The 25,346-nt window shown below is 34.5% G+C and overlaps 1 protein-coding gene across 7 annotated transcripts in view; it reads right to left on the reverse strand.

Moving 5' to 3' along the window:
* Nucleotides 1-25,346, reverse strand: part of NAALADL2 (N-acetylated alpha-linked acidic dipeptidase like 2) — a 1,435,315-nt gene that overhangs the window by 1,099,223 nt on the left and 310,746 nt on the right. For all 7 annotated transcript variants that reach the window (XM_070072500.1, XM_070072494.1, XM_070072497.1 and 4 more), the window contains one exon: nt 23,222-23,329. The gene's annotated coding sequence lies outside the window, so the exon portion shown is untranslated. The remainder of the gene's footprint in view (nt 1-23,221; nt 23,330-25,346) is intronic.

Genomic DNA, 25,346 nt, shown 5'->3' on the forward strand with positions numbered 1-25,346 from the left:
TACTTAATTCCTCCCTGTATTATTTTCATGCTGTCACAGAAATAGAAATAAACAGAGACAGATAAGAAGTAATTTCTATATGTATAACTTCTAAGCTTTCAGTAATAAATTTTATCTCTATTTGTGTTGGATTATTTTTCAGCACAGAAGTAAATTCCCCTTGTATGTTCCTGGTTACAAGTCTTACTTTCTAATAAATTCACCACTTCTACTTCTATTCCATCAATGGTCTTATTTCTTACCTTCTCTCCATTCCCCCAACTACTTGCCAGAGCTCAGTTCCATATCTTTAACCTAACAGTTGCTGAGCTATCAAATGGTGGTCTATTATTGGTTTACTAATCATCAATGTATCTATAAATCCACCTTTGAGAACAAACTCTCAACTTTTACCTCTTTTTATTAAAAAGATAAGATGTATTATTTGTTTGACAGTCAGAGTTAAAGAGAGAGAAGGAGAAAGAGAGATAAAAGACACTTCCTCCAGATGTCTCACTTCTCAGGTGGTTGCAATAGCCAAGGTCGGTACAGGCCGAAGCCAGGAGCCTGAAGCTTTATCCAGCTCTCCCACATGAGTGTAGGGACCAAAGGACTTGACCATCTTTCAATGCTTTCCCAGGCACATAAGCATGGAGCTGGATTGTAAGTAGAGCAGCCTGGACATAAACTAGTGCTCATATGGGATTCTGGAATCAAAGGTAGCAGCTTTAGGGCTACTCCACAACATCAGCTGCAACTTTGACCTTGTAATAGCAAAGCACATAGGAGGGTTTTGTTTTTATTTTTTGCTTTTGTTTTTATCCTTTTTACTTCTAAGTTTTATTTATTTTTTTATTTATTTTAAAGGCATACAGAGACAGAGATAGAAAGAGAACTTCCATCTGTTGGTTCACTCCAAGTGCCCACACCAGCTGAGACTGGACCAGACTGAAGCCAGGAGAATGGAACTCAATCTGGGTCTCCCATGTTGGTGACAGAAACCCAAGTACTTGGCCATTAACCTCTGCCACTAAGGGTGTTCATTATCAGGAAACTAGAATCAGAAGTAAAGCCAGAACTTGTACCCAGAGACTCTTAAACGGGATGTGGACATCCCAAGTGCCATCTTAATCTCTGCGCCAAACACTCTCTCTGTTTACTTTCTACTTCTATCTTAGGAAAAAGGACTGCTCATTTGGTATGAAGAAGTTACCTACCTTAAAACTGTTGAGTTGAAAGAAAAGATCATAAATAGTGGCACATATAATGACAATTTTAATAATTACAATGGTAATTCTGCTAAGCATACAGCAACTGAATCAATAATGATGTTTAATCCTTACTTTGATTAAAACAAAGAAATCAACCTCAAGATAGTAGAAAGAAAGGGGTCAAAGGCTGGTCCTAGTGCTACCAGTAATTACTTCTGTTTTCTTTTAAAAACATTCAACTTCTCTGGATCACAACAACAGAATGGATTAAAAGACTTTCAGGTTAGGGTTGTGGTGCAGTTGGTTAAGCTGGAATGAAACCCCGGTATACCATATCAGAGTGCCTATATCAGTCCATCCTGGAAGCTCCACTTCCAGTCTGGCTCCCTCCTAATGTTTTTGGGAAAGTAGCAAAAGATGGGCCAAGTGTTTAGGCCTCTGTCACCCATGTTGGTGACCCGGATGGAGTTCCTAGCTTCTGGCTCCTGACTTTGGTCTGTACCAGCCCTGACCATTGTGTCCATTTGGGGAATGAACCAGCAGATGGAAGACCTCTTTCTCTTCTGTCTCTCCCTTTCTCTGTGTCATGCTGCTTTTAAATAAATTAATTAATTAATAAATAAATAGAAAGCTTTCAAGTTCTCTTCTCATTTAAAACCTATATTATTTATTTCCCCTCCCTCAGCATCAGTTTCCTCATTTAAGATACATTGAGGGGTGGCTGATCACTGAACTTCAGTTGTCCATCATCTCTAAAATGTGATGACTCTAAAACTGTCTGAAATTGTGCGTTTTTTTTTTTTTTCCTTCCCCGCAGGGAGGGGAGTTACCAACTAGAAAAGAAAACAAGAGAACGGATGCATAGACCTTTAAAAATCCAATTTCAAATTATTTTCACCCTACAATTTTCATCATCTTGACCATTTTTATGGGCATTTTTCATTTTCTACCCCATTAACACTAGATACATTGCAAATTCACTGAACTTCTGCTGCAGCAGTCAAAAAATGAGTTTATGATAAATGCTACTTCAATCTTTCTCTCAATAATCTGCTTCCGTGCATAAAATCCTAAGATTTCATTGCATTAATTATTATACTCATATAGGCCTCTGAATAGAATTGAAAATTTAAATTCATAAATATTTTTATGAAATCTTTGCTGAAATTTAATTTAATAAAATAAGGTCAACCTAATATTTTGGTAAGTTCATAACAGAATAAAAATGTGGTATCCTTAAACAAGTAGGAACAAGGTAGCTGCTTATTGCTTAATGTTCCTTGAAATTGTGACGATATCTATTTTATTTAGTTATTTTTTGGAACATCCCTCCTACAACGAGAGGCTTCAAATATTACATTGCAGATGATACACATTATATTGTAAATTATACATAATAATTACATCTCAATTATTATGGAAGTAGCTTTATTAAAAAGTCTTAATGGCTTTCTTTTCAATGTCATGGAATTAATTTTTTTTTCAAAAATGGCACTGTTATTACAAATATTAAAGTTATAACTTGGTATCTAATGGACAATACCCATAAATAAAATTTTTGAAATATGTTTCTGTATGCCAGGATCTGATACCGCAAAATTTCCCCCGGGGCAAGATATTAAAACCCTGAAGTATGTGATCCATCAAGTAGGACTTAATCCCAGTCCAGGGAGAGGGAAAGGTGCTAATTTAACTGAATTAACAGTTCAATAGCAAGTGTTGTTTTAAATGGCATAATAGCAATGGTATATTTTAAGATAGCTGAGCCCTTGAGTTTGCCAAACTTAAACTAGAATCTGACTTTTACCCTTGTGTGATCTTGGGCAAATGAGGTTAGCTCTAAACTTCCACTTCCTAATCTGTAAAATGGGAACAAGTTAGCATCTTTTTAAGGGATTGAGAGGACAACAATGATACTAATGCATCTGAATTACTTAGTGGAGTCTATGACACTCCATGAAAACAGGGCAGTAGACAGATCTATGAATATGACTGTTTTAGTCTTTATTTGACTTGCTATTTAATTCTTAACAATTATCCTGAAAGCCTTCATTTCACAAATAAGGAAATTTAAGGTTTAAAGGTTTGTATGACTTAAGAAGCAGCATAAAAATGACCCTTATTTCCTTACAGCAATTATGCTTTCCACGTTCTAAGCCAAGATGACCCAAATAATGAAAAGAAAGCAAATGAATCTATATTTATGTGCTGCTCTTAGTACCTAAAGTTGTATCAATGTTTTATCCAAAGATGAGGATTCAATATCCTAAGTGAAACTAACCACTAAGTCATATTTTAGGATGTCCTCAATTTAAATTGACTTATTTTTCTTTACCCCAGATTAGCTGTACATCCAGCTAATTGCATCAAGAAGTGACTAATTGGTAGGTAGCTGTGTGAGCAATTATCCCATTTGCACATTTAAGTGATGTTTATTTCAAGTGTACTTGTCATGCCAAGCTTTAGAAATCTGGCTCCAAAGTTCAGAAAGACAAACTGAATTGACATCATATCATGCCATGTTTATAAACCATAAATGAAGAGAGTATAAATTATTACATGTGATATGCTGTCTGCAGTAATGTAAAGACTGCAAAATATCTTCAAACTGTGCACTTCTTAAGCAATTCCAAATATTTATAAAAGAAGAAAGACAAAATTTCATATTTTACAGACCCCAAAAGCTGAAGTTGAACATCACCAGTTCATCCTGCCAACAAAGTCAAGTAGAAATAATCGATCCATAAAATTACAATCATTTCAAGATTTGAATGAATGAAAATTGACCCTGTAACCTGCCAGTATTACTAAATCCACACAACAATGATCTCCCTCAGCATTTAAATACTGGACAAATATAAAAGGAGAGATTTGACTCTCTTTTTTTAAATATGGCATTCATTTCAAATGGCTGCATAGCAAGTTTAATTTTTTTTTAACTCTATGACTCGTTTTCTTCCCAATTACAAACCTCTCCTTGATCTACCAACTTCCCAAAAAAGGAAAGGGAAAAAATGCATGTGGATATTTTTTTCACAACACACTGAATTCAAGATTCTCTTCTTGCAAAAATATGTACCAGTAGTTTTCCCTTTTCAATATCACTATAGATTTATTTTTTAATTACTACATGCTAAATGTCAGAAGTCTTTTAAATGTCAGAGGTATTTCATGTTTTAAGGGACCCTCATGTCATTTAAACTTTTCAACATATATACATATATATATGAGGAAGTCTCAAAAAATTTAGAAAATACACATATACTAAGATGATTTCCCCACAACTAAACTGTTTACTTTCATTAAAATATAGAAAAAACATTTTAGGGCTTTAAAGAAATACACAATGTAATTATGGATTTGGAAGGCAGGGAATTGAAATTTAGAGATGTGAAACTTTCTAAAATATAAAATTCATTATTTACTTGTAAAGAACAACATGTTAATCTAAGCAACAGATGCTTCTAAAACTTGCTTCTGGAATCTTATAAACAATGCTTCTTTATTGTCATTTTCCTACATCAAGACATTAAAAATATATTTTATTTCATAATCAGGATTATTTAAAAGAATTTACTATTTTGCACTTACTATTAAAACTTACAGATATGTTGCTTTTACAACAGTCATCAAACTGAAAAAAAAATCGAACATTTTTAAAAAGTCAATCCAAAAACAGGAGTTCCAGAAACAAATTTTAATCAGATAATCAAATTGGATTGTCATTATAATGTTTATATTGCTACACACTTGAAAATGGTATCTGTTACAGATGATTCATTGAAAAATTTATTTTCTTTCATAGTAGAAAGGACTTAGAACAATATGACTGTGAGACTAGGCGATAGTTTCACACTAGCAGTGTGTACTACTATGGAAAGGATTTAGGATCTGAGATTGGAAAGAGAAAGTCATGTGTAAAGAGTCCATGAAGAATCCTTGGGTGCTGTATCAGTTGTACTGAGATCATTAGGAATTATGAGAACACATAAAGTATTTGCCCAGAAAAGAAACAATTTCTTTTATTTGGACTCCCAACCTCCCTATCCTAATTACTACCCAGTTACTATACTAGAACAACAACAAAGAACAAAAAACAACAAAAAGCAAAATAGAATAGAAAAAAAGGCAATTGAACTGAATTCAAAATACAAATGTACACTTTGACTATGTCAAAGGGAAATTTCTTTTCAATCAGGAATGAATGTTGATATTCATAACATTACCAACTCCAAGTCACAGGCAGTAAGCCATCACAAATGGCAGCATCACAACGTTCATCTGTGCACAAAACAGCAACAAGGAGAGATGCTGGCCAGTGCCTATCCACATGTAAAACTGAGTCTGCCTTTCTGACAAATCCTCACTGCCTGTCCTAAATGATTGTATCACAAATGTGTAATTAAATCTTCCACAACAAATAAATCTAAAAATAAATCAAAGCATCCCACTAACCCTGAGGGTCACTTATCTGTATTGACCATAGTATCCTATTGAATGAATGAATAATTTCTCTGCATGATAGAATCCAGCCAATGCATTTGAAATTAGGTGATCTTAGGCATTTAGGTTTGAAAATTCAACTGACTTTTTATACTTCCCTACAAAATCACAATCCCAGCTCCTTGTGAGAAGGCTGATTTGCAAATAAGGAGAAATGATTGGTAGTGTGCTACATGCAAAAGCCTTGCCAACATGGCAATATAGGGCAGACATCAGAGATTGTGGTTACTAACTGCAGCTCTTCTGCTATTCCCTACTGTTTCATGCTTTAGAGAATCAGGCTGTTTTACATGATAAAAAGAAAAGTATTAATTTCATTATATACTTTATATGGAATTAGTAAGTTTAAATAAAATGGATGCAAAATGTTCTGCAGAACATATAACATTAGTGAATTAAAAGTTATTACTATATTTCATAACATAAAATAATAAAAATATTGGTAGATTTGGACTGCCATTACTTCTAAACTTCTACTAAAAGATTATTCACTGAAGGCAAGTTTTTAATAAAATTTTATTTATTTTGTTTATTTGAAAGGCAAAGACAGAAAAAGAGAGAAATAAAGAGAGACAGACACAAATCTTCCACTGTTGGGTCACTCTTCATATGCCTGTAAAAGCCAGGGCTGGGTCAGATTGAAGCTAGGAGTGTGGAAGGCAATTTATTCTTTCGTATGGTTGGCCAACTATTTATCACCTGATGCTTCCCAAGGTGCACATAGGCAGTATGCTGGAATTGGAAACAGAGCCAGGACTTGAACCCTGGCACTCTGAAACAAGATGTTGGTGTCCCACCCCCATCTTAACCACTATACCAAATTCTTACCCTGCTAAAAATGTATTGTAATTGAAATTCATCTATAGTGAAACTTCAAGCTATGAACATATACAAATAATTCCAAATTATACCTTTTTTGTATACATCTTTTTCAAAAGCTAACTTAGTAGGAAATACAGACATGTATATAACTGCATTTTTTCAACTAATACGGCAGTATATTGTGTTCCAATTAATGTTTGTGGGAAATGAGAATTACAACTCTTGACAAGCATGGGAAGAATTTGCATAGGCAAACATATTTGCATCTGGATCTTACATGTAAACTGTGAAAAGGAAACATGATCTTTTTTTCTATCTAAAAACAAATCCACTTCAAACATCTGAGTCAGTCCAGATAAACTGTTTGACTACAAATCAACAACATGGTGCTGAGTACAACCATTGTAAAATCATGCAAATAGTAGACTAATCCTAGCTGCCAAAATGCAAAAATAATTATGGTATCATAAAACAGATTTTCCAGTTAATTTTAAATTTCTGGAGAAAGAAATCTTATGCTTTCTACTAAATAAAGAAAAAAATATATGGATGAAATAATTTGAATCATAACTAGATAGAATGTTTACTGGCATAATTGTTTGCACATACATATTCTTTTCAAACCTGTCATGAATTACGGTTAGCAGCATTTTACAGTCAAATAATACAGTCTTGATAAGGCCAGTAGGAACCAAGTAACTAATATCACACAAAATGTTTAAATTTCTTTTTGTGAAATAAATGATGCAGCAGTATGAAAACATAACTGCTTTTGTGTGATCAAAATGAAAATAAATGGTAACCCCCTCCTTGACAGATTGAGCATTCATCCACATGGTAAGACCATTAGGCCAACTGACAATATAGAATCCTCTCTAAGTAGGCGCTAGGAAAACATGAAACTCTGTTTCTGTAGATGGGCTTCTTTCTGCTTCATTGCTGGTAGTTACAAGGCCAAAGGCTACTCCAAAAGAAAAAGAAAGAAAGAGAGACATGTTTGTCTTCCAAACCTGATGCTTACCCTTTACAAACACTCATCCTGCGTGCACGACACAACTCTGACACATTACTGCTAGCTATGTAGCCCCTGCACTATTGACATTCCACCTTTGGAATACTGCTGATGACTTCTTGTTCCAAGGATGCAATGACAGATACGGGAGGAGACAAAGATAATTGAGCCTCTACTATGTTCCTGATTCTATGTTAGTTTTATGTGTTGTTATTACATTGATTACTCCGAAGGTAATTAATGAAGATGAGCAAATGCTGGACAGAGTTCCAAGCACATGACCTCTTTTGTCTTTCATATATCATGCTGCCTCCTTAAAACAATAAAATACACCAAGGGTAGGCTTGGGGTTCATCAAAATAAAAAGAAAAGATTATTGCTTTATTTGAGCACTTGAAATTACCAAGACAGGCTCCTTCTGGTACTTGCTGAGAGCAATTAAGGGGCTTGGAGCAAGGGATTGGTACACAGCACACATAGTCCTCTGCAGAAGCTACAAAGGACAGTAGTAACTCTCCAGGCTTTTATGAGCCTTCCCCTTCTCTTGTTAATTTTATTTATTTTTATCTTTTTAAAGAATATATTAATATACTAGATACTCATGATAATTACTATTATGATAATTACTATTACACAATTCTCATGTTAATGCAATATTAATACAAAGAGAACAGATTCAATGTAGTTCATAGACACAATTCTAAGAATAGAATGATACTTTCTCTCCTCCCTTCTTTCCTCCCTCCTCTCCCTGTCATCTCATTGATTGCCAGCGTTGATTCAGCTGATCTGGCTAGCTAGCAGGTGGCCCCTTTCTCCATCACTGCCCCATGTGCATTTCGCCTCATCCTCACTAGAAGAGAACTAGTCTGTAGTCAAGGGTATAGGAGTAGCTGCACTTTCCCCTGCTAGAACCTCCAAAAAGCTCTCAAGTTCCCCTGTTGATTTTAAAGACTTCAACTTCAAGGAGAAAAAAAAAGATAAAGTCAACCATCTTACTGAGTCTTCTTGCCTTTTGCTAAGATTCCATCATTCATTACTTTATAAATTCATTCACTGAGTACTACTGTGGCCCAGGTATTCAACTCATCCTGAGGTTGTCACTGTAAAACAGATGCCTGGCTATCACCAGATATGTTATCTCTGTTTCCATCCCAGCACAACCTTAAGAGAAACCACAGAATTACTTTTGTTTTTCAAAATATACTCCAGCACAAATGAACCATAGTTTATATTGTAGAATATTTTGTTTTAAATTGGATGTTTTATAGAAAAGTCAGAGAAGAAATTGAACATCCCATACATGATGGTTTCCTACTTCCAAACTGTTCTTTCATCAGTCTAGTTGTGGTTTCTGGCTGAGCATCTAACCAGAATACATCCTTCATCTTAAACCCCACTCCAGCCAATTATGCACAAATCTTGTTCATCTCTATACTTGTTTATCACTGCCACAAACCATCCCAAATCTTTCACCTATTTTTTAAATACTTATTTATTTTATTTGAAAGGCAGAGAATTACAAAGGCAGAGGCAGAGAGAGAGTGAAGTCTTCCATCCGCTGGTTCACTCCCCAAATGGCCACAAAGGCCAGAGCTGCACCAATCCAAAGTCAGGAGTCAGGAGCTTCTTCCAGGCCTTCCACGTGGGCGCAGGGGCCCAAGGACTTGGGAAATCTTCTACTGCTTTCCCAGGCTAGAGCAGAGAGCTGGATCGGAAGTGGAGCAGCCAGGACTCGAACAGGCATCCAAATGGGATGCCAGCACTGCAGGTGGTAGCTTTCCCCACTAAGCCACAGAGACAGCTCCTTACCTATTTTTTTATGTAGATGTTTTGCCTTAATTCTCTGGGTTAGAGTACTTCAATACAAGCAGTTTTCAAGTCAAGTGATTTCAAATATAGGGACTTCTCCCCTTAGAAAAGGCAGTTTGTTGATCCAAAGTACCAACTAAAACAATATTAACCACAAAATTCTGTTGCATTCAAGAGTTGAGAGTTTTCTTTAGAACAGTGTATACAGTATAGATAATTATTTTGTGACAAATGATAAAAAAAAAATAGACTTGGAGGTGTTATGGGATCACAGAGAAGAGAGCTCTTTATTCTGCCTACAGGTGTAAGGAAACACATAAAAGCAGCTGTCTGGAATCTTGAAAAATGGAGTGATTTTTCCAAGTAAGCACTGTTGAAAAAGGGGCTGTAAAAATAAAGAAGAACATGTGCGAAGACAAGGAGACTTGATAGGTCAGGGCATATATGAGATGGAATAGCTTGCTTGCTGCACAATCATGAATCAGTGCAAATCAAATACTGAAGATCTGCACTGTGTGCCAGCTTTACTTAGATATTCACCTATGTCTCCACCCTCACGCACCATGCTTCTGCCTCAGTGCAAAGCAGGTCTCTACCTCTTCATGACAGAATACAGTGCAGGCTGCATATATCTCGGCACAATTGGATATGATTAATTTAATAGTTTCATCTTAATTCTGCTCTGAGTTTCTCAATTTAACTAAATAACTTTAATGCTCTTTGGCATCAGACTTCAGAGAAACTTTTTATCAAAGCCATTATAAAAATAGTGATTTTACAAAATAGTGTACGTAGTAAAAATCATTATTCCAGCAGATGGAGCAGAGATGACATCAGAATCGCTGAATGCCTCCTGGCCTAGAATATATAGCAGAAGTCCAGATACTCAGCAGAGGCATGAAATGGAAAAAACACAATTGAGAGCAAAGACCAAGCATTACTGAATACTGCTTGGCTAATCAGCTAATTTGGATTTAGAAAATTTCTCATCCTAGTACACTAAAAGGGAAAACAACCTGAGGCAAACACCAAAATGATTCCTTAAAGAAACATTTATATTTTAGAGCAAGAAAGCTGTAATTTTGATTTGTTTAAAAGTCTCACTGTGGTACTTCACAATCATCCTATGGAACACAGACAAGGCTAAAATTCTTAGCAAAGTCTCTAAGTGCATGGCTACTTCAATCTCCTGCTGATCATAATGTGTGTGCTTCTCTCACAGACTCTTCATGAGTCATGTGACTGCCCGATATGGAATTATTAAAAAGTAGATCAATAAGCACAGCAGGCTATGGGTTCAGAACCTCTGCTTACACAATAGACCAATGAACAAAGTTACCACTGAGAAACTGTGATAACAAAGAGCTAGCTATTCAGATTAATATTTGGTAACATGGTTAGCAAGTGAAATTACAGATGTTAAAAGAAAAAGAAGGCAGAGCAGGTATTCTGCTTAGAAAATCTATTATATGTCAGGTAAACATCTTAAAATTTGATTAAAATTTGTGGTTTTAATTCAACTTGTGGTTCTATACAATTAGTACTACAAGGAAAAATTCCTAATACTCATCAGAAACAGAAATATATCCCATTTCTTATAAGCAGCTGTATGTCCCTCACTCTCTTAAATTCTTTGGTAATATGTCACATTATTCAAAAAGCAGACCTGTATATGTTTGGGATCTGAATAAAAGAGACAGTTCAAAAATTTTTTATTAAATAATATATTGGTAATATCATGATTATAAGGGGATAATGAAACTTTGCTGGATCTTAATTCGACCACATTTCTGACCTAATGGAGGAGTTCAGTATACCCACACTCATGACATCATAATTCAATGGTTAAGAATATGAATCAGGGGTGGGCATTTGGAATAGCAGTTTAGACACTGCTTAGAATGCACACATCCCATTTTGGAGTACTGGTTGTATTTCCCAGCTCTTCCTAATTCCAGCTTCTAGTTAATGCACACCATGTGAGAAAGCAGGTGATGCCTTTACTATTTGGGTCTCTGCTACCCATGTGGTAGATGATGGCTTTCGCTTGGCTCAGCCTGGCCCAGCACAGACTGTTGAGGGAATCTGAGGAGCATGGATACAAGATCTCTGTCTGTCTCTTTTTCTCTCTCTCTGTCTCTTTCTTTGTTTCTATCACTGCTTTTAAAATAAATAAAATATTGCTTTTTATTTTTTTTAAACTTTTATTTAGTAAATATAAATTTCTAAAGTACAGCTTATGGATTACAATGGCTTTTTCCCTCCCATAACTTCCCTCCCACTCACATCCCTCCCATCTCCTGCTCCCTCTCCCATTCCATTCACATCAAGATTCATTTTCAATTATCTTTATATACAGAAGATGCATTTAGTATATATTAAGTAAAGATTTCATCAGTTTGCACCCACACAGAACATAAAGTGTAAAATACTGTTTCAGTACTAGCTATAGCATTAATTCACATTGGACAACACATTAAGGACAGATCCCACCTGAGAAGTAAGTACACAGTGACTTCTGTTGTTGACTTAACAATTTGACACTCTTGTTTATGGCGTCAGAAATCTCCCTAGGCTCTAGTCATGAGTTGCCAATGCTATATAAGTCCTTTGAGTTTGCAGACTTTGATCTTATTTAGACAAGGTCTAAACTGAAGGGGAAATTTTGAAAATAGATGTGTTGGTCCATTACATTGTAGATCCAATTTATTCACAGCATATTTACAATCACATATTTACAGTACATTAAATGATATGTCAAATCACTGCAACAATGAAAAACTGTTTCCTTTGGTTGTTGAGCATTTAATTTGAAAACAACCTTCAAATCATCTTCTAGATTTTTTTCTTTTTTTTTTTAACTTTTATTTAATGAATATAAATTTCCAAAGTACAGCTTATGGATTATAATGGCTTCCCCCCCATAATTTCTCTCCCACCCGCAACCCTCCCCTTTCCCACTCCCTCTCCCTTTCCATTCATATCTAGATTCATTTTCGATTCTCTTTATATACAGAAGATCAGTTTAGCATACATTAAGTAAAGATTTCAACAGTTTGCTCCCACACAGAAACATAAAGTGAAAAATACTGTTTGAGTACTAGTTATAGCATTAAATCTCAATGTACAGCACACTAAGGACAAAGATCCTACATGGGGAGTAAGTGCACAGTGACTCCTGTTGTTGACTTAACAAATTGACACTCTTGTTTATGGCCTCAATAATCACCCTAGGCTCTTGTCATGAGCTGCCAAGGCTATGGAAGCCCCCTGAGTTCACTGACTCTGATCATATTTAGACAAGGCCATGGTCAAAGTGGAAGTTCTCTCCTCTCTTCAGAGAAAGGTACCTCCTTCTTTGATGACCCGGGTCATCTTCTAGATTTTAATAAGTATTTTACAAAAACACAGAAAGTGTAAAACGAAAAATGCTGACATTCTGTCTAAATTAAATTCTGTTGCAAACTAATACAAACACAGTGTTTAAAACAATATAAATTTACTCTCAAACAGTTTTGGAGATCAGAATTCTATAATGTATTTTACTGGATTAAAACCAAGGTGTCAGGGTTAAAAATCGAGATACCAGATAGGCTGAATTCATTTCTGGAGGACCAAGCAGAAGATTACCAGCCGGATCTCATATATCACAACATTCTGATAGTCAATCTTCTGACTCCATGTTCTACATTTAAAGGTCTTGGGATTGCCTTTAGCCCAGGGTATTCTCTCTAGTTCATAGTAAACTGTTTAGCAACCTTAATTCCATCTGCTCCTTTAATTTCCCTTTTGTAGTATAAAAAAACAGATTCACAGGTTCCAGGAATCAGGACTTGAATGTCTATGAGGACACTGCTCTGCCTACCACATTCATCAAATCTGAATATTTGGCAGACAATGTCTATATAAATTTTGACAGCTCCTTGTCAGTCTATAAAATTCTGGCTAAAAAATGCAAAGATATGTCCTGCTAAATGCCTTCTATACTTATATACTCCACTATTAAAGGGTGGTAGGATCTGCATACTTGTAATATTGAGGATTTCATCACGAAAGTTGCTATTTATTTTTTAGTTTCCTTTAAATGTGTAAAGGTACTTCAAGAGATTTTTAACTTCATAGTATTGAAAAAATATGTCCTCTTTAAGACAGGGGTCTATAGGATACTATCATTGTAACTGGCTATGGAAAAGGTGTTAAAATGCTAGCCAATCATAAATGCGTTTTCAAAGTATTGGACTAGAACAATATTCTACCTTAATTTGGGAATATAGTTGTCTCCCATAGCCATAGGTTCTGCATCTAAAGATTCAAACATGGATCAAAAATACTCAGAAAAGAAATATATATATAGTATTTATCTATATATTTTATAAAGATATATATATTTATATGTAAATCTAGATGTTGCTGTACTCAAAGTTTATTGAACTGGTTTGAGAAACAACATGTAGTGCCTATATTATTTATTTTATTGTGTTATATTATTTATTATTGAAGTTGGACAGAGACAAGTCAAAGTTAACGACTTAGGATTACTCTCCTTTTACATATTGCATAGCTCTTACTAGTTGACTTGCTATTTCACTACATGCATGCTGTTCTTTTATTTCATTAGGAAAGAAACTATCACAAGTTTGACTTCTGAGAGGAGTACAACACTCTTTATATAAAATCTAGATGATGATATAATATAATATATAATATATAAAGATAAATACTATATATAAATATATATTTTATCTATATGAAATATACATGTAAATATTTATATATATGAGTATAAATATAAATACCTATTAAGACTTTTTTCTTGCCATTATTCCCAAAATAAGACAGAATGATAACCAGTTATATATTATTTACATTGTACTGGGTATTATAAGTAAAGATACTTTAAAAGAAGTTGTGCATAGGTCCTATACAAATACTGGTATACAATTTTATGTAAGAGACGTGCATCCATTGATTTTAGAATCCTGGATATGGCATTGTAGAATCAATTCTTACTGTACAGGATTACTTTACATTAACTATGTTAAAGAAGAAAGACTAAAATAATATAGGCACTACATGTTGTTTCTCAAACCAGTTCAATGAACTTTGAGTACAGAAATCTAAAAAAAAAAAAAAAAAATTAATGACCTGAAAGTACTAAAGTTGGTTGATGTGAAATTTTCGGCAGACTCACACACTCCAAAAATTGTTACTTATAAAAAGGTAACCATATCAAGACTTTTTCAGTTTCATTATTAAAACTGTACTTTTATTTGGGATCCAATTTTAATTTTACAAGTTCAATTACCTCTCTGCTTTAAAACCATATTCCCTGAAATAAGGAGAGTTTGGACATATAATTACATACAATATGCTCTGGGGGCTTTTTATTTTATTTTATTTTTTATTTTTTATTTTTTGACAGGCAGAGTGGACAGTGAGAGAGAGAGACAGACAGAAAGGTCTTCCTTTTCCATTGGTTCACTCCCCAGTGGGCGCTGCGGCCTACACACTGAGGCAGGCACACTGAGCTGATCCGAAGCCAGGAGCCAGGTGCTTCTCCCAGTCTCCCATGGGGTGCAGGGCCCAAGCACTTGGCCCATCCTCTACTGCCTTCCTGGGCCACAGCAGAGAGCTGGACTGGAAGAGGAGCAACCAGGACAGAATCCGGCGCCCCGACCGGGACTAGAATCCAGGGTGCTGGTGCCACAGGTGGAGTATTAGCCTATTGAGCCACGGCACCAGCCCTGGAGGCTTTTTTAATGATAGTTATTTTATACAGCAATAGTCAATATGATAAATTTATAAAAGCAAAAGAACTGGTTGACAAACAACTGATCTAACAAGTTGGTGCTCTAAAATATTGACCACTCAGGTATTTGGATCTGAAGCCCAACACTGACCTGGATCTATATAAGAAACAGAGTTTTACACAATTATAACCTTTGAGTTACATTTTACATTCTCACTTTATCATTATGTCATGCTATATTGCAATTAGTTGTAAGCTCACTAAGCAGAATAGCTTGAGGAAAAATATTGTACCATATTTATTTTTGTTCCCCCACTACCCAATATATATTGTAACATAATAAGCTCATCATAAATATTTAAATATTAACTTTGAATAATTCTTATATCAATTTTTTCAATTTTTATTTATATAAAAGGAACAAACTTCATGTATTTCATATATATAATTTCAAGAACATAATCATACTTACACTCTACTTCCTCCTCTGCTCCTTCCTTCCTTTCTTATTTTACTTTTACTTTTTGCAAAGACTTGTATTTTTTTTTAAAAAATTAACATGTGATATGTGGTACAAATATGTTATTTGAAAGGAGAAAAGAAATAGGAAAATGAGTTTTGCAGCAGTACAACGATGATTTATTCAAAGGTGAATATTTGACTTGAAATAATCAATTTTAGAAATAGTTCTCTTAGGTAAAAATATAAAAAGATGTACCAAAGAGAAGAAGGCTGTTCATGCACACAAAAGAATTCATACCGAGTAAGTTAACAAGAGCTCATATGTCAGATTTGCAAGGAAATGCTACAGATTCATGCCAGTTATATAAGGAAATGGAAACCACTTGTGTAAAGATAGTTTTCAGCATTAAGTACTAAACAAATTGCTTCCAAATGGATTAATACGGTTAAAAGTTGACTAATATGGTTAAAAGTTGGTTTCAAATTTATATTAAGAAGTATACATATAACAGCCTCATAAAATTTATGAAGTTGGACAAGAGACAGCTCAAAGTTAATGACTTAGGTTACTCTCCTTTTATATATTGCTTAGCTCTTACTGGTTAATTTGCTATTCACTACATGCATGCTGTTCTTTTATTTCATTAGAAAAGAAACTATTGCAAGTTTGACTTCTTAGAGGAGTACAACACTCTTAAAAACTGATTTAATATAATTTCAGAATCAAGGATAGGTTTTTAGAAATAAAGTTACTATTTCTACTAGATATAGCACAATAAATTATAAGTATTTATTTAAATAACATTTGCTTTTACATTAGTAAATTGCATGATACAGTTTAAATGAAAATTTTTTCAGTGAGATATCAATATGCATTGTAAACAAAAAAGTGTGTGTCTCCTAACAAAACATCTCAAAATGAGTAGATTAACTAGAAAAATATAATTTAGATGAAATTGCAATGGGATGTGGTCATTTTAAGGACAGATTATAAAAAATACTTCAAGTTTTTTTCAATTTTTTTGTTTATATAAGGTGAACAAATTTCAAATATGTCATATACATTTAAGAGCATAGTCATACTTCCTACCCTATACTCCCTCCTGCCCATACCACTACCCTCCTTCCTCCTTCTTTTCTTATTCTTTGTTTGCATTTTTACAATGACACACTTTCAGTTTATTTTATAATTATAAGCTTAAACTTCCACTAAGAATTTTACAAATGGTAAGAAACCGTAAGAAGAAAAAAACACTATAGACACAAGGGCTGTAAACAACAATCAAGATTTATTATTGGTTTGCTTCCTTATTTTTCTCCTATGGATAGGAATTAGAATATCAGCAAGACTCTTTACAGGCATTGGGTCAGAAATCCACAGGTCCTGAGTGTCAAAGGACTGTGTAAGAATGCCAGATTTTATTTTCCAATTGAATTGTTGTGCTTATATTACTAAACTGCCCTGCTTTTCAAATTTATTTTACGTTATTTTATTTTTCTATTGGTGTTGTATCCTAAGCAAAGACTGCTGCTTAAGAAAAATAAAAGAGTAAAGAGCAAATTTAAGGACAAATTACATTTACTAAGCAGTTTATGAAGAATCTTCCCAAGAAAAATAAAAGTTGAGATAACTATCTACCAGAGTCAAACGAGACTAGAAAAAGTGTCACATCTAAGCAAAAAATGCCTTTAACTAGCCTCAGCATCCAGTCATTCATTAATATGTGATCCCTAATTACTTTTGTAGTGTGCCACTGTTTAACACAATCTAATCTAATTGACCATAAAATTTTGGTTAGATTGCACTAAACTGTGGCTAAATTTTTACTGTTATTATTCTGGCTTCTTTGTGAACATCTCAACTTTCCTGCCTCATTAAACCTTAAATTGGATTTTGATAATAAGAATATTTTATAAATTTTTCAAACAATTGCAATATTCACACAAGAGCTACAGTAGTCTTAAACAGTGTCTTTATTTTTTTTTTTTTAAATTTAACTCATACTCATGCTTTCTGGGTTATTAAAACCAATGGCACTTTGGATTTAATTAAGCACTTCATTTGAAAGCCATGACTAATAACTGTCAAATGTGAAGGGTGAACTTTGTTAAGTAGATATCTGAACATCTTTCCTAGCACAAAAGGAATTCGCATCTGAGGGGTCTTAGTTTCAGAAACACTGATAAGTAGTAGAGACAAGAAACTACTAGTAGTTTTTAAAAATTTTTACAAATTCTTTTTTTTTTTACAAATTCTTTTTAAAACTCCCTTTCACAATAGCTACAAAAACAATCAAATACCTTGGAATAAACTTAACCAAAGACGTTAAAGATCTCTACGATGAAAATTACAAAACCTTAAAGAAAGAAATAGAAGAGGATACCAAGAAATGGAAAAATCTTCCATGCTCATGGATTGGAAGAATCAATATCATCAAAATGTCCATTCTCCCAAAAGCAATTTACAGATTCAATGCAATCCCAATCAAGATACCAAAGACATTCTTCTCAGATCTGGAAAAAATGGTGCTGAAATTCATATGGAGGCACAAGAGACCTCGAATAGCTAAAGCAATCTTGTACAACAAAAACAAAGCCGGAGGCATCACAATACCAGATTTCAGGACATACTACAGGGCAGTTGTAATCAAAACAGCATGGTATTGGTACAGAAACAGATGGATAGACCAATGGAACAGAATTGAAACACCAGAAATCAACCCAAACATCTACAGCCAACTTATATTTGATCAAGGATTTAAAACTAATTCCTGGAGCAAGGACAGTCTATTCAATAAATGGTGCTGGGAAAATTGGATTTCCACGTGCAGAATCATGAAGCAAGACCCCTACCTTACACCTTACACAAAAATCCACTCAACATGGATTAAAGACCTAAATCTACGACCTGACACCATCAAGTTACTAGAGAACATTGGAGAAACCCTTCAAGATATTGGCACAGGCAAAGAATTTCTGGAAAAGACCCGGGAGGCACAGGCAGTCAAAGCCAAAATCAACTATTGGGATTGCATCAAATTGAGAAGTTTCTGTACTGCAAAAGAAACAGTCAGGAGAGTGAAGAGACAACCGACAGAATGGGAAAAAATATTTGCAAACTATGCAACAGATAAAGGGTTAATAACCAGAATCTACAAAGAGATCAAGAAACTCCACAAAAACAAAACCAACAACCCACTTAAGAGATGGGCCAAGGACCTCAATAGACATTTTTCAAAAGAGCAAATCCAAATGGCCAACAGGCACATGAAAAAATGTTCAAGGTCATTAGCAATCAGGGAAATGCAAATCAAAACCACAATGAGGTTTCACCTCACCCCAGTTAGAATGGCTCACATGCAGAAATCTACCAACAACAGATGCTGGAGAGGATGTGGGGAAAAAGGGACACTAACCCACTGTTGGTGGGAATGCAAACTGGTCAAGCCACTATGGAAGTCAGTCTGGAGATTCCTCAGAAACCTGAAGATAACCCTACCGTTCGACCCAGCCATCCCACTCCTTGGAATTTACCCAAAGGAATTTAAATTGGCAAACAAAAAAGAGGTCTGCACCCTAATGTTTATTGCAGCTCAATTCACAATAGCTAAGACCTGGAACCAACCTAAATGCCCATCAACGATAGACTGGATAAAGAAATTATGGGATATGTACTCTTTAGAATACTATACCGCAGTAAGAAACAACGAAATCCAGTCATTTGCAACAAAATGGAGGAATCTGGAACACATCATGCTGAGTGAAATAAGCCAGTCCCAAAGGGACAAATACCATATGTTCTCCCTGATCGGTGACGACTGACTGAACACCAAGAGGGAAACCTGTTGGAGTGAGGTGGACACTATGGGAAACAGTGGCTTGATCAGCATAGCCCTGATTGTTAATGAACAACTTAATACATTATCCCTCTTAGTAGTTTTTTTATCTGTTCTACTTAATATGACTGGTTTAGTTCTGTAATTGATGCACAGTTATTCTTAAGTGTTGAAAATTAACTGAAATGTGATCCCTGTTGAACATGGGAGTGGGAACGGGAGAGGGAAGAGATGTATAATTTGGGACATGCTCAGGCTGACTTGCCCCAAGTGGTGGAGTTGGAAGCATACCAGGGGATTCCAATTCAATCCCATCGAGGTGGCATGTACCAATACCATCTCACTGTTCCAGGTGATCAGTTTCAGTTCACAGTTGGTCATGGTGGAGGGACTGGGAGTCAAAGGGAGCACATAGACAAGTCTAGTACCTGCTAACGCTAACCAATGGAGTAAATAAAGGGGAGAGTGATCCAACATGGGAAGTGAGATACTCAGCAGACTCATAGAATGGCAGATGTCCTAAATAGCACTCTGGCCTCAGAATCAGCCCTAAAGGCATTCGGAGCTGGCTGAAAAGCTCATGAGAGTATTTCAGGCATGGAAAGCCAAGACACTCTGGCAAAAGATCTCTGTGAGTGAGATCCCAGTGGAAAGAACAGGTCATCAAAGAAGGAGGTACCTTTCTCTGAAGGGAGGAGAGAACCTCCACTTTGACTATGACCTTGTCTAAACAAGATAAGAGTCGGAGAACTCAGAGGGCTTCCATAGCCTTGGAAACTCATGACTGGAGCATAGGGAGATTACTGATGCCATAGACAGGAGTGTCAATTTGTAAAGTCAACAACAGGAGTCACTGTGCACTTACTCCTCGTGTAGGATCTCTATCCTTAATGTGCTGTACATTGAGATTTAATGCTATAACGAGTACTCAAACAATATATTTCACTTTGTGTTTCTATGGGGGTGCAAACTGTTGAAATCCTTACTTAATGTATACTAAACTGATCCTCTGTAAAAAAAAAAAAAAAAAGAAAAGAAATTATCAATTCCCAACTTGACTCTCACTGGGATTAAACATGACAATAGGTCTGCTCTGATTCCATCATCATTTAAAAAAAAATCATCTATTATTTTTCACTTTATGTTTCTGTGTGGGAGCAAACTGTTGAAATCCTTACTTAAGGTATACTAAGCTGATCTTCTGTATATTAAGATAATCGAAAATGAATCTTGATGTGAATGGAAGGGGAGAGGGAGTGGGAAAGGGGAGGGTTGTGGGTGGGAAGGACGGTATGGGGGGGAAGCCATTGTAATGCATAAGTCGTACTTTGGAAATTTATATTCATTAAATAAAAGTTTAAAAAAAATAAAAAAAAATTTAAAAAAAATTAAAAAAAAAACCAACTTCATAGGATAAAATGTGACACCACTATTAAAATCTCCTTATATAGCTTTACCCTAACTGCTAACATTTCCACTTTCATGGTTATGATTTCCCACAATGTTTGGAGAGTTCAGAGGACATTCTGGGTATTTAAAAAAGAGCTGATACTTTTTGCTAATACAGGGTGCTGTGAATTAACAAAGGAAGAGGTCTAAACAGTTTTAATCAGTTTGAGCACTGCAAATACTCCTTACAACCTAACTGGACTATAACATCTAATACATAAGCTTCTTGAAACATTGACATTATGTTCATATATCACAAGGCAGTAACAGTTTCCACCACTGAATGAAGAGAAACACCTGAGAGATGCAGCATGCACCATATTTATGTTCATTCTCAAAATGGTTCATACTTGAAGTTATCTGAATTCATTAACAATGCAAATGATCATTAAATGAAAATCTATATGAGTAATAAAGTTATTAAAAAAGAAGACTGTGATAGAAGAGCTAAACTGAAGGTATAAACATAAATGTTTCTTTCAATTTTCTATTTATCATTAGGATACATTGTGAATCCCTACAGTCTGGTTCAATTTTCTTGTATACTTACATTCTGATTTAAACTGCATCAAAGAAAATAGACAAGAACTCAAACATATATTGACTTGGCCTACTTCCCATCTTATACTAGGCCTCTTGCCTAACTGCCATAAGCATCTGATAAAATGTATTAATTCTCAGCTAACACATAGGTTTTAAAGGCAGTAAAATTGATAAAAAGGAACAAATATATGCCATTGCTATAAAAGGAAAAAACAGAAGAGTAATAACTGATAAAGCTAGGAAACTGTGCTAGGAAACATAATTAAACCACAAATTTCATTTATTTTTACCTGAAGTACCATTTTTATTAAAATATTAATTATTATTACCATTTTCATTAAGTATTTGTTAACATACTAATTTTGAAAACCTATAATTCCTAAATTCTTCTTTAAAATCATAAAACTAGTTCCCAACTAGTGGTTTGGTACTTCAGGTGTTCCACATAATTTTTTGGTGAAAATAGCAATTAAGAAAGAGGTTGCCCACCGGTAATCTGCAGGCTAGATTTTATTCTTAGATATGGTACTGGATTCAAAGTTCTCATTCCAGGTCAAAAAATAAAAAAAACCCTCATAAAAATATTAAACTGAATAAACATGTAAACATGAGATTTTAGTGTGGGAAAAAAACACTTTTTCCTCTATTTCTACTATAAAATTCAGAGAAATTAAACTCTGAAACTATTTATTTTCATTTCAGTTATGTACATATAATTACAAAATGAGAACACAAATAGAGCTTAACAGATGCTACACAAGATAGTGTTTTATTCAATAACAAAATTTCATGGCCATATATTGAGGTGGAAATGACCTTAGAATTTATTCCATTCAGTGACCAAATACAACCCTCCTATTGCCTCCATCCCTTTTCTGTTTCTTCATAAATTTATTTCTTTGTCCACTTTAAAATACTTGAATCCAACTGACTTTAAAAGAGGCACTGCCTCTATACCCTGATCACTATATAAATTTGCATTATTTGCCTGACACTTCAAGGCACATGAATTTGACCCTGTTCCCTGATCTATACTAACCTCTTAAATTTGGCTGGGAAGGGATATTTAGAAAGGTTACAGGTTTCCTAAATGATGTTGGTGTCCAGGCTGAGTCTGCTTGTATTCCCTACCTCTTGGAATCTGTGCCTTAATTATTGGGCCTTTACATTATCCATACCTTGGAAAGCAGTGTATAGGAAGCCTGAATCAGCATTTGAACCCTGATGACAGCTAGCATTCTACAGAAAAAAGCATTTCAATCACACACTAGTATCATCACCCAAGCTCGGGTTTTCTATGAAGAACTATAGACTTTCTTTAGGGTATGTCTAAACTCTAATACCTAAATGGAAGTTCACAGTCTATGTGTGACCATTTACAGAAAATGCTCTAAAAATAGGCAAATTTATATATAAAAATTAATGTATGGCCATATTGCATTGTGCCACAAACTGCATTATTGTTGTCATTTTTAATTTAAATCAGTGGGCCAACTTAAACTTTAAAAATGAGATTATTTCTTTGGTTACTATAAGATTTACAGTTGTGTTAAAAGAATTAATAAACATAAGTCAAAGAGATTGTGCCAATTTCAAAAGCAACACAGAAATTAAAACATATATGTATATAATATTATCCAAACAAAATGAGCTCAAGTCCATTAAGCAAAAAAAGGAATAGATATTCTAATACATAAAATATTGCCAAAGAACAAGGCCTGCATTATGCTTCTTATTTCAAAATTAACAGCTATTTGCAAACCATAGAAATAAACCAAATCACCTATTTAATGTTGATTCAAGAACAAAATCTTAAATTCTGATTAAAGTAATTAGGTCTTACTTCAATTGAATGATCGTAGTACAACTGGAAGGTCTTTGTAGATTACAGGAGACTGGCAATCTGAACCCAAGCTCTTCATCCAGGTGCTTAATAATCAAATCTCATTTCCTGTTCATAAATCAAAAACCAGAGGTAATAAATTTAAATTGGTAACTCTATCACATCATTTTTCAGTTGGCATCTGCATTTTATCCTTCATCAGATGCTTTTTAGTGTTATTTTCTCAGTTTCTTTATAATATAAGCATATGGAAATTCATCGGTTATTGAAGTCAAGAATATATAAATAGATTTTTAAGAGCACACACTATATCTCAAGGACAAATATATGCACACTATATCTCAAGGACAAATATATACCTATTCCAGGGTATATGCACAAATACACATTTTTATCTCTTGATTTCACTTTTAAATTTTTACTTTGAATATTAATTTAGCAAGCATAAATGGCATTCTTACTAAACAGAAGATAAAGCAGAAGAGGCATAACCAGAATTAAGCAACTTTTTATCCTTTTGGGAAGAGGGCTAACCAATATAAGAGATATGCATAAGAAAGAGTACATCTAGGACTGAAAGCCTGAATCTACTACAGAACATATATGTGACTGTTGTTAACTCAGTAACACTTTAAAATCCCAATTATTACCCTTACAATTGGCAACAAAATAGGTAACTTGCAGAACTACTATGAGAATTGGAGACATTATAGGTGATGTGCCCAGCATGTTGCCCAACAAGTCCTAGATACTTAATAAATGACTGATATCATTACATTGTATTTTAAGACACTGATTCTTTTTATTTTGTATCTACTGATGCCAAGATTCACTATTCTACATTTCATATTAATGGGCTGTGATGGTAGGTAATAATACCACCAGCTATAAAGCTGCTTATTTTTTACTTCACCCTCTTTATTTTTACATTTTTGTATTTGCTTTGAGACATTTAAAAGCTATAAAGTATTTTTATATTTTAAAATTGCCTATGTCATATAAACTGATACTGTTTTATTCTATCAAGTCAACTTGCAGTAATGTATAAACTTCTAACTAGGAAAAAGAAATTCTCGCCCTTATGTTAGTTTAGTTTACTTTCTCTTTGCTTTCTTAATTTTCCTTCTACCTCATTTCAAAATCTCCCATCTTACTTAAGTTTTGCATTATAAAAAATAATAATGTGTCAAAAGTTGTCAATGAAAGTAAAATAATACTTCAAATTTTAGACTCCTGCTTTCAGAAAAAAAAAAATGTTTAAGGTATACCCTGTAGACTCACTAACTCAGAAGTATCCCTCAATTCTTTCTTTTCTCAATATATCAGACTCTTTTGATAAGAGGACCCTAACGTAGCTAATACATGAATTAAAATAAGCTTTCTAGACTAATTTATGCTAAAATGTCATTGATTGATTGCTTACATTCTCCCAAAATGCATATGTAGAAGCCTTAACACCTCCAATGCTATGGCAGGTAGGCATGCATTCACTGGAGGCAACTGAATTTAGATGAGACCTGGAGTGTTCATGATGAGATTTGTGCTCTATAAAAGGGGCCAGGAAGCTTGAGTTTGAGCTTGGCCATGTGAAGACACAGCAGCAACCAAATCTGTAAGCCAGCCCTCAGCAGGAACCAAATCAGCTGGCATCTTGTTCTTAGACTATGAGGAATTTCTGTATGTTTAAGCCACTCAGGCTCTGGCATTTTTGTTATAATATCCCAAAAAGTGAATATATTAAAGAAAACTATTTCAAAAATTAATATTGTATCATCACTATAGACACACAAGCACATATACAAAATTCAAAATACTTAGGAATATTTCCTTTGTAGACAACAAAGGAACTATGAAATGGGGCAGACTTAAGGTCACTACTCAGTTGTCACCTTTTCAGTGCTTCATGATTCTATTCAAGTGTGTGTAAAAAATCAATTATAAAGTTAATACGAATGTGGGCTACTGTACTCCCACAACATTGAAAATGAAGAAAGAGCTATAACAAAAAGGGAATAGGCATGTTCACAAAGAGACTGACGTATCCCAACTACAAATCACAAGAAACGCTAAGTCATATGGGACTTTCCTTCTTATCTTTCTCTTGGCATCTAACTGGAGAAAAATG

Source organism: Oryctolagus cuniculus, chromosome 4, assembly GCF_964237555.1.
Source record: "Oryctolagus cuniculus chromosome 4, mOryCun1.1, whole genome shotgun sequence".
In the NCBI taxonomy this organism is placed as follows: Eukaryota; Metazoa; Chordata; class Mammalia; order Lagomorpha; family Leporidae; genus Oryctolagus; species Oryctolagus cuniculus.